Consider the following 7,830-nt stretch of genomic DNA (forward strand, 5'->3'; position numbering starts at 1 on the left):
GTTTCTTTGCTTATTTATGTATTTTAAAATTACTATTTATTTATTATGTTAGAGGTAATTGTGTGTGTATGCATGTGAGTATATGCATGAACCATAGCAGATATGTTGAAGTCAGAAGACAACTTACTGAATCTGGTTCTCTCATTCTATCATGTGGTACCTAGGAAATGAACTCAAGTCATCAGGCTTGGCGGCAAGCTCTTGTACCCACTAATCCATATCCTAGGCCCCCTTTTTTTTCTCTTACTTGGAGAGCAAAGCAAAATACATCACAAAGCAGAACTATCTCAAAGCTAGGATTCTGCATTTAGGACATTATTGGATTTGGTTTCACCCAATTTACATGGTCATTGTGAGTGACCTTTAAGTACACATGTTTCAAATCTGAAGGGAATTTGAACTCCAAGTTAAGCTGTAGATCATCTATAGGTCATGCAGAATCAGGACCTAAGTCCCTGGGGGTGGGGTGAGCAGCATAGGATGAATGGTGGGTAAGAAATATTTTAAATGAAAAGGAAGGCTCAGTTTCAGTGTCAACAAACATGAGTAGAATGGAAATAGATCTGTGGATTGGTGATATCAGAAGGCATGTGCCAAGTGAACAGGTAACTGTGCAGGAGAGAGAGGAAAGAAGGGAGGGGGGAGAGAGAGAGAGAGAGAGAGAGAGAGAGAGAGAGAGAGAGAGAGAGAGAGAGAGAGAGAGAGAGAGAGATTCAGCTTTTAAATGCCCAGAAAAACACACAAAGAACTTGAGGGCTTTTAGGAGAGTTGTGAGATCTTCTTTCCCTGCTGAGCTATGAGCTGTTTTCTCCTTGCATTCTCACTAATGAGCCTTTCTCAAGGAAGACACTTCCTGGCTGCCTTCCAAAGGCTTTGTCACAGAAGTGTCTTTGCTTATTCCTTTTGGAAAAGCCAGAGCCCAAGCTGAAGTTCTATGCGTTTTGTTAGAACTTTAGAAAGATTACATTCACACTTAATTAGCTCATTTGGAAAATATTGATCGGAACATCCCATTTTCTAAAAATTACTTTTCAATTAGCACTCCAATCACCATATTATTAACTTCATCTCCATAAAATTAGGTGGTCTCTATTAGGCTTTACATTAGGAGAGATGTCAGTTTGATTGCTTTAAAAAAGTGAGTTGCAATTTCATATCAGACTGTGAACCATATGTGGATTGATGAACATTCTCAAGTCACCGTACTTTAAAATGCAACCAAACAGGTAATTATCATATACCATCAAATGTAATTATATATGTTAATCTCCATAACATCCTACAAGTTAATACCACATATTAGCACTTAATCATATAGCTTAAATGGGACCATGATGCATTTTTATGAACTTTCTAATCTGCATCAGTAAGGAATACATGGAGCTAGGTAGAGGGAGGGGTACACATGAATGCCTAAGTGAAAGAAGATAGAATCTTGAAATCCTTAGCACTCAGAAAGAATTTTCCAGTTCCAGAGCCTCAGCTTGTCCTACGAGGTACTACCAGGAGAAATCAGTGTCATTTCAATAGCGTACTTGAAAGGCTCTCTGCATTGCCACGACAAGAGACTTTCTTACGTCTAAGCTGTTATCTTCTTCCCCTTCTTCTCCACTATTAAAGAACACAATTAACTAAAATTATAGGCAGCGTTTTCTTAAGTTGATTTTTTTCTTTTTATCTCTGATAGTATGCTAATACAAACCCATACCCACATATGCCTTCTTGAGGCCTGAAATTCTGCCACTCCATGTGCAAATTATCTTGAACAACATTTACCCAAGTGTTCACTGGGTTTTTGCCACTTCCATTGGACTGTGTGATGTATAATATAAGCTGGTGAAATTAAGAGCATTCCCAAATCTCTTCTCCTATTCATATGGAAAAGCTACTGCCTGTGTCATTAATTATTCAAAGAAAGTTTGCTATTTTACACCAGGAGAAGGAACAGCTTAGATACATAAGGACACCCCAGCTGAAACTATACCTTAGCAACTGAAAAGGTTCTATTAGTAAATAGGTAGGAAAAAATTGGTGGTAGAGAAAAGTGCTGTGTAAGGAAGCTAGACTGGGCTCCCTAGGTCCAGTTGAGGAGAAGAAGGAGGGAGAAGTTGACTAAGGGAGTCAGGACCACGAGGGGTTGATCCACTCACTGAGACAGTGTGGCTGTTCTAATGGGAGCTCACCAAATCCAGCTGGACCAGGACTGAACGAGCATGTGATCAAACCTGACTCTCTGAATGTGGCTGACAATGGGGGCTGACTGAGACACCATTGATAAAGACACTGGGACTTGTTTCTACTGCATGTACTGGCACTAGGGGACCCTAATCTATTTGGATGCACAGCTTCCTAGGCCTGGATGAAGGGAGGGGGCCTTGGATTTCCCACAGGGTAGGGTTCCCTGAAGTCTCTTTAGGAGGGACGGGAGGGGGAAAGGTCAGTGGGAGAGTGGAAGGGGAATGGGAGGAGGGGAGGAAGTGTAAATTTTTGAATGAAAAAATAAAAAAAAAGAAGACATAATAACTGGGAAATTCCTACTGTATAGAGTACTGTACTAAAGGTTCACCCCAATAATAACACTTAATTTCTGTCTATAAAAAGAAAAGGGATTAGTGGGGAAAAAGAGAGAAGGAAAGGAGTGGACATGGACAGGAGAAGAGGAAACAAAAGGGAGGAAGAAGAGGGGAGAGGAGAAGCAAAGCAATCTGTCCTTGACTTACAGATATGAATCTCAGTTTTCCTAAACTCAATGACTTCAATTATGAGAAGTTGTAATGTGGTCACATTATTTAAGATTCTAAAGTCCTCTTTTATCTCTTAAAAAGGAAGTGGCATCTTATTTCTAAGTGTGTTGGAGTGTTTCAATTTTATTGAGCCGATTAAATCTCTGAGATTATGTTTTAGTAGGTGTGTAGTGATCAAGCAATCAGGAGGAATGAGGGAGAAAAGTTACAAAGAAATTTATCAGAAAGGAACTTTGACCTTGAGGAAAGAGTGGAATTTTAACAGAGGGTGATGAGAAACATTTCTACTCAACAACTTAAGCATGCCCATGGGAATAACTAGGCACTTAGGGCATCAGCTTAAGACTGGTTTTCTTGTAATGTTGCATAAGACCATGACTATATTTTTAATTAAAGGTTAGGTGTCAAAAAGGTTTGGTTGATTCTGCATACTTCCCTTTTGAGCTGTAACATTTTAAATCATAATAGCAGTCAAGGAACAGCAAAGAATCCTCCCAAGGTGTGGCTGCATGCTCAAACAGATTGCTTCTGTAACAGGTTTGATCAGTTCATTCACTGTGCTCCTCCCAGAAATTCTGCAGTCTTTGAAACAATTAAAAAATAAAACACACCCATATCAGAGAAAGACTCTTCCCCATCTGAAGGACAAGCTTCTAGCACACATATGTGTAACTGTGTTCTAACTGATCTGGTCATTGCTGACTAATTCATTTAAGGATGCCTCTCCCCAAGATGTGCTACCTCATTTTCATGCCTCCAGATTTGGAATGGAAGCTTCTAGACTGCAGTCAATATCACTGAGAATTAGAGTTCTTATAACAGGAAAGCACATTGGTCACAATTAGGTGGTCAGATTCTGCTGTATAAAATAGCAGGACAGCTGAGGAAAGGGGGAAGAAAACAGGGAGGGGGAAAGAAAGGAGAGATAGGAGGAAGAAAAATGAAAGACAAGAAAGAGGGAACCATCTAAACAAATACTATAGATGGAAGAGAAACCCAGACTCAGGGCTCCCTCAGATTCCTTGGACCCTTGAGTATGCCCCTCCACATGCAGCTGACAGGACAATTATGGATTATTCTTATCTCTTCAACCTCTCTAACTGATCCTTGCAACAACACTCCTGTGCTACAGTTGAAGATTATATTCTATAGTTTAAGTTTTTAATTAAACTAAGTTGATCTTGTGTTTGTGTCTGTATCTCTCTGTCCTCTTCTCTGTTCTTGTCATGTGGGGAAAAAATTCATCTCTTTGCCACAAGTGTCCTTACAGATGACTCAAGAGCCTCCTAGATTTTGGGTGAGAAATGAGTGCAGCAATATGTAAAACACCACAACTAAACATTGAGTCATCTCCTATAAAATATCTGTGTTCTTTCTTCTAATTGTGGAACTCTCACCTGCAGGTGGACCTGTGTCAATTCCTTGCTAGTATGCAGGCTACTGAAAATCCTGTTTTACTTGGGGAATAAAAAATGAAGAGGGTTCTATTTTACTGTGACATTTTTTTTTCTTGTAGGGCCAGAGCATTTTTAAGGTCTTTTGCCCTAGGAGATACAAGTAGCAAAACCTGTGTTGGATGCTTAGATAACTTGAATGAAGGACCTATTCAATGTCTTCTCTGGCTTACACTATACTGGTGATACATTAACAAAATAAACCCTATTTTGTTGTTCTGTCCTATGGTTTGAGAATAACAGGCCTCTGACAGTTGTATGTGTTTGTACACTTGGTTCACAGACAATGGTATTATTTGACAGGGTTGTTGAGTTTTGACCAGGTGAGGAGTGGTTGGAATAAATAGGTTGCTGAGAATCAAGCCTTGAATGTTATGGCCTGCTGGGCTTTTGACCCTAATTTTGTTCTCTACTTTCTAGTTCACAGAGGTGTACGCAAATAGCCTTTTGCTTCCCCCAAAGCAGATTCTGACACCACACTGCCATCCCATAATGTGCTCTCCAAACAGGAGTCAAAATAATCCTTCCTCGTTTAAGTTTCTCCTTGTCAGGAATCTAGTGAATGCAGCAATGGAGATGACAGCTCCAAGATGAGGTTTTGGAGTTGTTCACTAGCTCATGATCCTCTCAAGTGTCAAGAAACAAATGTGACGCTTCCAATCCTTCCTCCAGGCTTAGGTAGGACAAGCATTTGATTAATAAATGAAACCACAAAGCATGTTTGACAACCTTGTATCCATGTATACCATGCTTTCCTTCTTAGCGCAGAGTAAATACAATGAGAAGAAGACGGACCTGTGCTGAAGATGAAGGCTCTGGGTGTCAATCATTCTATTTCCTCCCATTCTTGGCATGATAGGGAGTCTATCTACAAGATTTAACTTTAGAAATCTAACCTGCACTTGGATTAAAGTACCTGTATTGCGGAATTGTAACAATCAAGTATTGGAGTACATGGGACATTAAGATATTTTGAAGGCTCACCTAGTAGAAGCTATTGTCAGCAGATAGACTAATGGTAGCTGTGAAATATTCTTCCTGGTATGGGCACTTGGGCATTAATTCTGATGTGATCCCTTGAGACTTTTTGCCTTTTCTCAAATATATTGCTGGGTGGGCAGGTTCTCAACATAGTAACTTGAACACTGGGTTTTTGTTACTACTACTTTCCATGTTTTGCTCATATGTATGTCTATCTGACCTAGAAGAGAGAAGTCCAGGGAAAGCAAGGGAGGATTGACACCTTGGTAACCCACTGCAGAGACTAGCAGAGTCTTGCCTAAGGAAAGACTCATTTTTAAGCACTCATTAGGCAACAAAGCATATCTAGCTCATAAACAGATTTGTTTTTAATTCCTGTGCTTGTTTTGTGGTATTTTTCACAGCTTGAGTTAAGCTACTTCATGTTGCTTTACTAGGGCAAGGCAGTAAAGCAAACTGGTCTAGCTTGCTTTGTAACCTGCTTCTCAGGTTCCTCACTACATACCATTTCTGAATATTTACAGAGAGAAATTACAAGTTTTATTGGGTGTGCTGAGAAAAAATGATAAGAATCTGTCTAGAGTGTAGCAAGCTATCAGGAGAGTGACAAATGTCCCATGGCTGTAATTTAACTGAAGGTCCTTGGCAAAGGTTGACTTTGAGCCTGGCTGGCACCCTAGATTTTAGTGTCTTAGTGGGTGAGGCAGCACGCCTGGAAGTGTGACTGGACTTGTTACCAGAAGAAAGGCTTTATTTATTCAGTAAAACCTTTGCTTCTTTTTATTTCTGAAACTGGAAGAATGATAGGGTATTGTGTTGACTCAGCTAGTTGCAGAGCTGAGTGGGTTAATTACAAAGTCCGAGTGTAAGTTCAACAGGCGTCAACATGCAATGAGAGAAATATGAGCTTGAGTTGGAAGGAGTTTGTGCACACAATTTCAACCAGTGCCTCTTAAATTCTGAAGACTCTGGAATCAGTAGCGAAAGTAGGGTCCCGTAGGTGTAAACAGGGAAATTGAAGGACAGTCATGCCAAAGCAGAAGCAGTCTCTTTACAGACACCCGAACTCTGCAGACTTGTCTCTATATTTCTATATTATCTCATAGGACTCCTGCTTTATTTTATTTTGTTTTGTTGTTGTTACTATTATTGCTTAAATGTCTAAACTGTTTTATTTATAAGTTGAATGTTAACTAGAAGTATTATTTTTAGAAATGTATTCTTATCTTACTCCAAAGATGTGAAGGTACTTTTTGCAATGGTACATGACTTCCTAAAATTCTCTAAGTCTAGCAAATCACTGTCTCTTTCACCACGGCTTTTAAATGTCAATTTTGAGATATTGTGTGGGAAGTTTTGAATAACGCTACACCTGAGGAGTAGCTTCCTGGAAACAGCCTGATTTTTGTCAAAGCTTTTTATTCCTTCCCCAGAAATTGTATCATTTGCAAATTTTTCCAATACACCTCATTAGTTAAATCAATCAAATACGTTAAGGTTCAGGATGTTCCCCACATGGTAATAGCTGGCCACATTGGATACAAGGCAGAATGTCTCATGCCTTGGTGTTGTGTAAAGCTTCGCTACATTCTGTTGCCAGACTGTTAGCAGAGACTGAAGGTGGACTTGACAGATACTATGGCAGAATGAGTCTTGTTGAGAGGAAACCACATTTTCAGAGGATCTCAGGGATACTCATGCAGATCAGAAGTCTCACCTGGATAAAAACAACTCACTTTTCCTGTCCCCATTCTGATTAGAGAAAGGAGTAGAAGAAAACTGTCCTATAGTTGCAACATCACAGATGTGACATCACATGAGTTTGTGTGCTTAGCTTGTAGACAGATATGCTACCTTAGATGCTTTCAGTCCAGGGTTGGATGCATGTAGGCTCCTTGAGGTTTATCTTTCAGTACTGTGTGAGAGCCATTTGGTAGAGAACTCAGTCTAGGGAATTACAGTCTGATCAACCTTGATCTTGACTTCGATTATTTTATTTCTTCTGTGACTTCAGGAACATTTCATAACTTCTCTGAGCCTAATTTATATTTTGTAAATCAGGATTTATTATAATTCTTAATTTTTGAGAAGTGAGAAGCTTAAATAACGTAAATAATAAACAGGGTGAACAAACACAAAACTCTTTCTTGACCCCTTGTCTCCAATGCCCTTTCCACTCTCATCATCATTCCCATGAAATCTCCTTGGAATATTGTCTGAAAAATTTCTTCCCAACTTAGTCACTTCTCCTCATTTCCCCACTGCAGTTCACAATTGTCATTGTTTTTTGGGTTTGTTTTTCAAGGCCTCTCTTATTCATCCATCCCCAAACCTTCTCCAAGCATCTCATGATGGAATAGATCTCCGCAAGAGTTAAGAGAGCCCTTTCACACTGTGCTCGTGGCCTGCATGACCACCTCACGCTGCTCCATAGCCTCCCTTTACTGTCACAGGAGTGAGTCCCTACATCTCACCATGTTATGATTTTTCATTTCCAAAGCTACGTCTTTTAATTCTTCCTCTTCAAAGGTAGAATCAATTCTAAAAGGAACACCTAAAGACAAATGAATTTCTGGAGCTATTTTAGCTTTTACAAATAAGAGTTGAATATCGGCTCCATCATGGCAATCAGTCAATATTATGTGAGAGTT

Source organism: Microtus pennsylvanicus, chromosome 4 (assembly GCF_037038515.1).
Source record: "Microtus pennsylvanicus isolate mMicPen1 chromosome 4, mMicPen1.hap1, whole genome shotgun sequence".
In the NCBI taxonomy this organism is placed as follows: Eukaryota; Metazoa; Chordata; class Mammalia; order Rodentia; family Cricetidae; genus Microtus; species Microtus pennsylvanicus.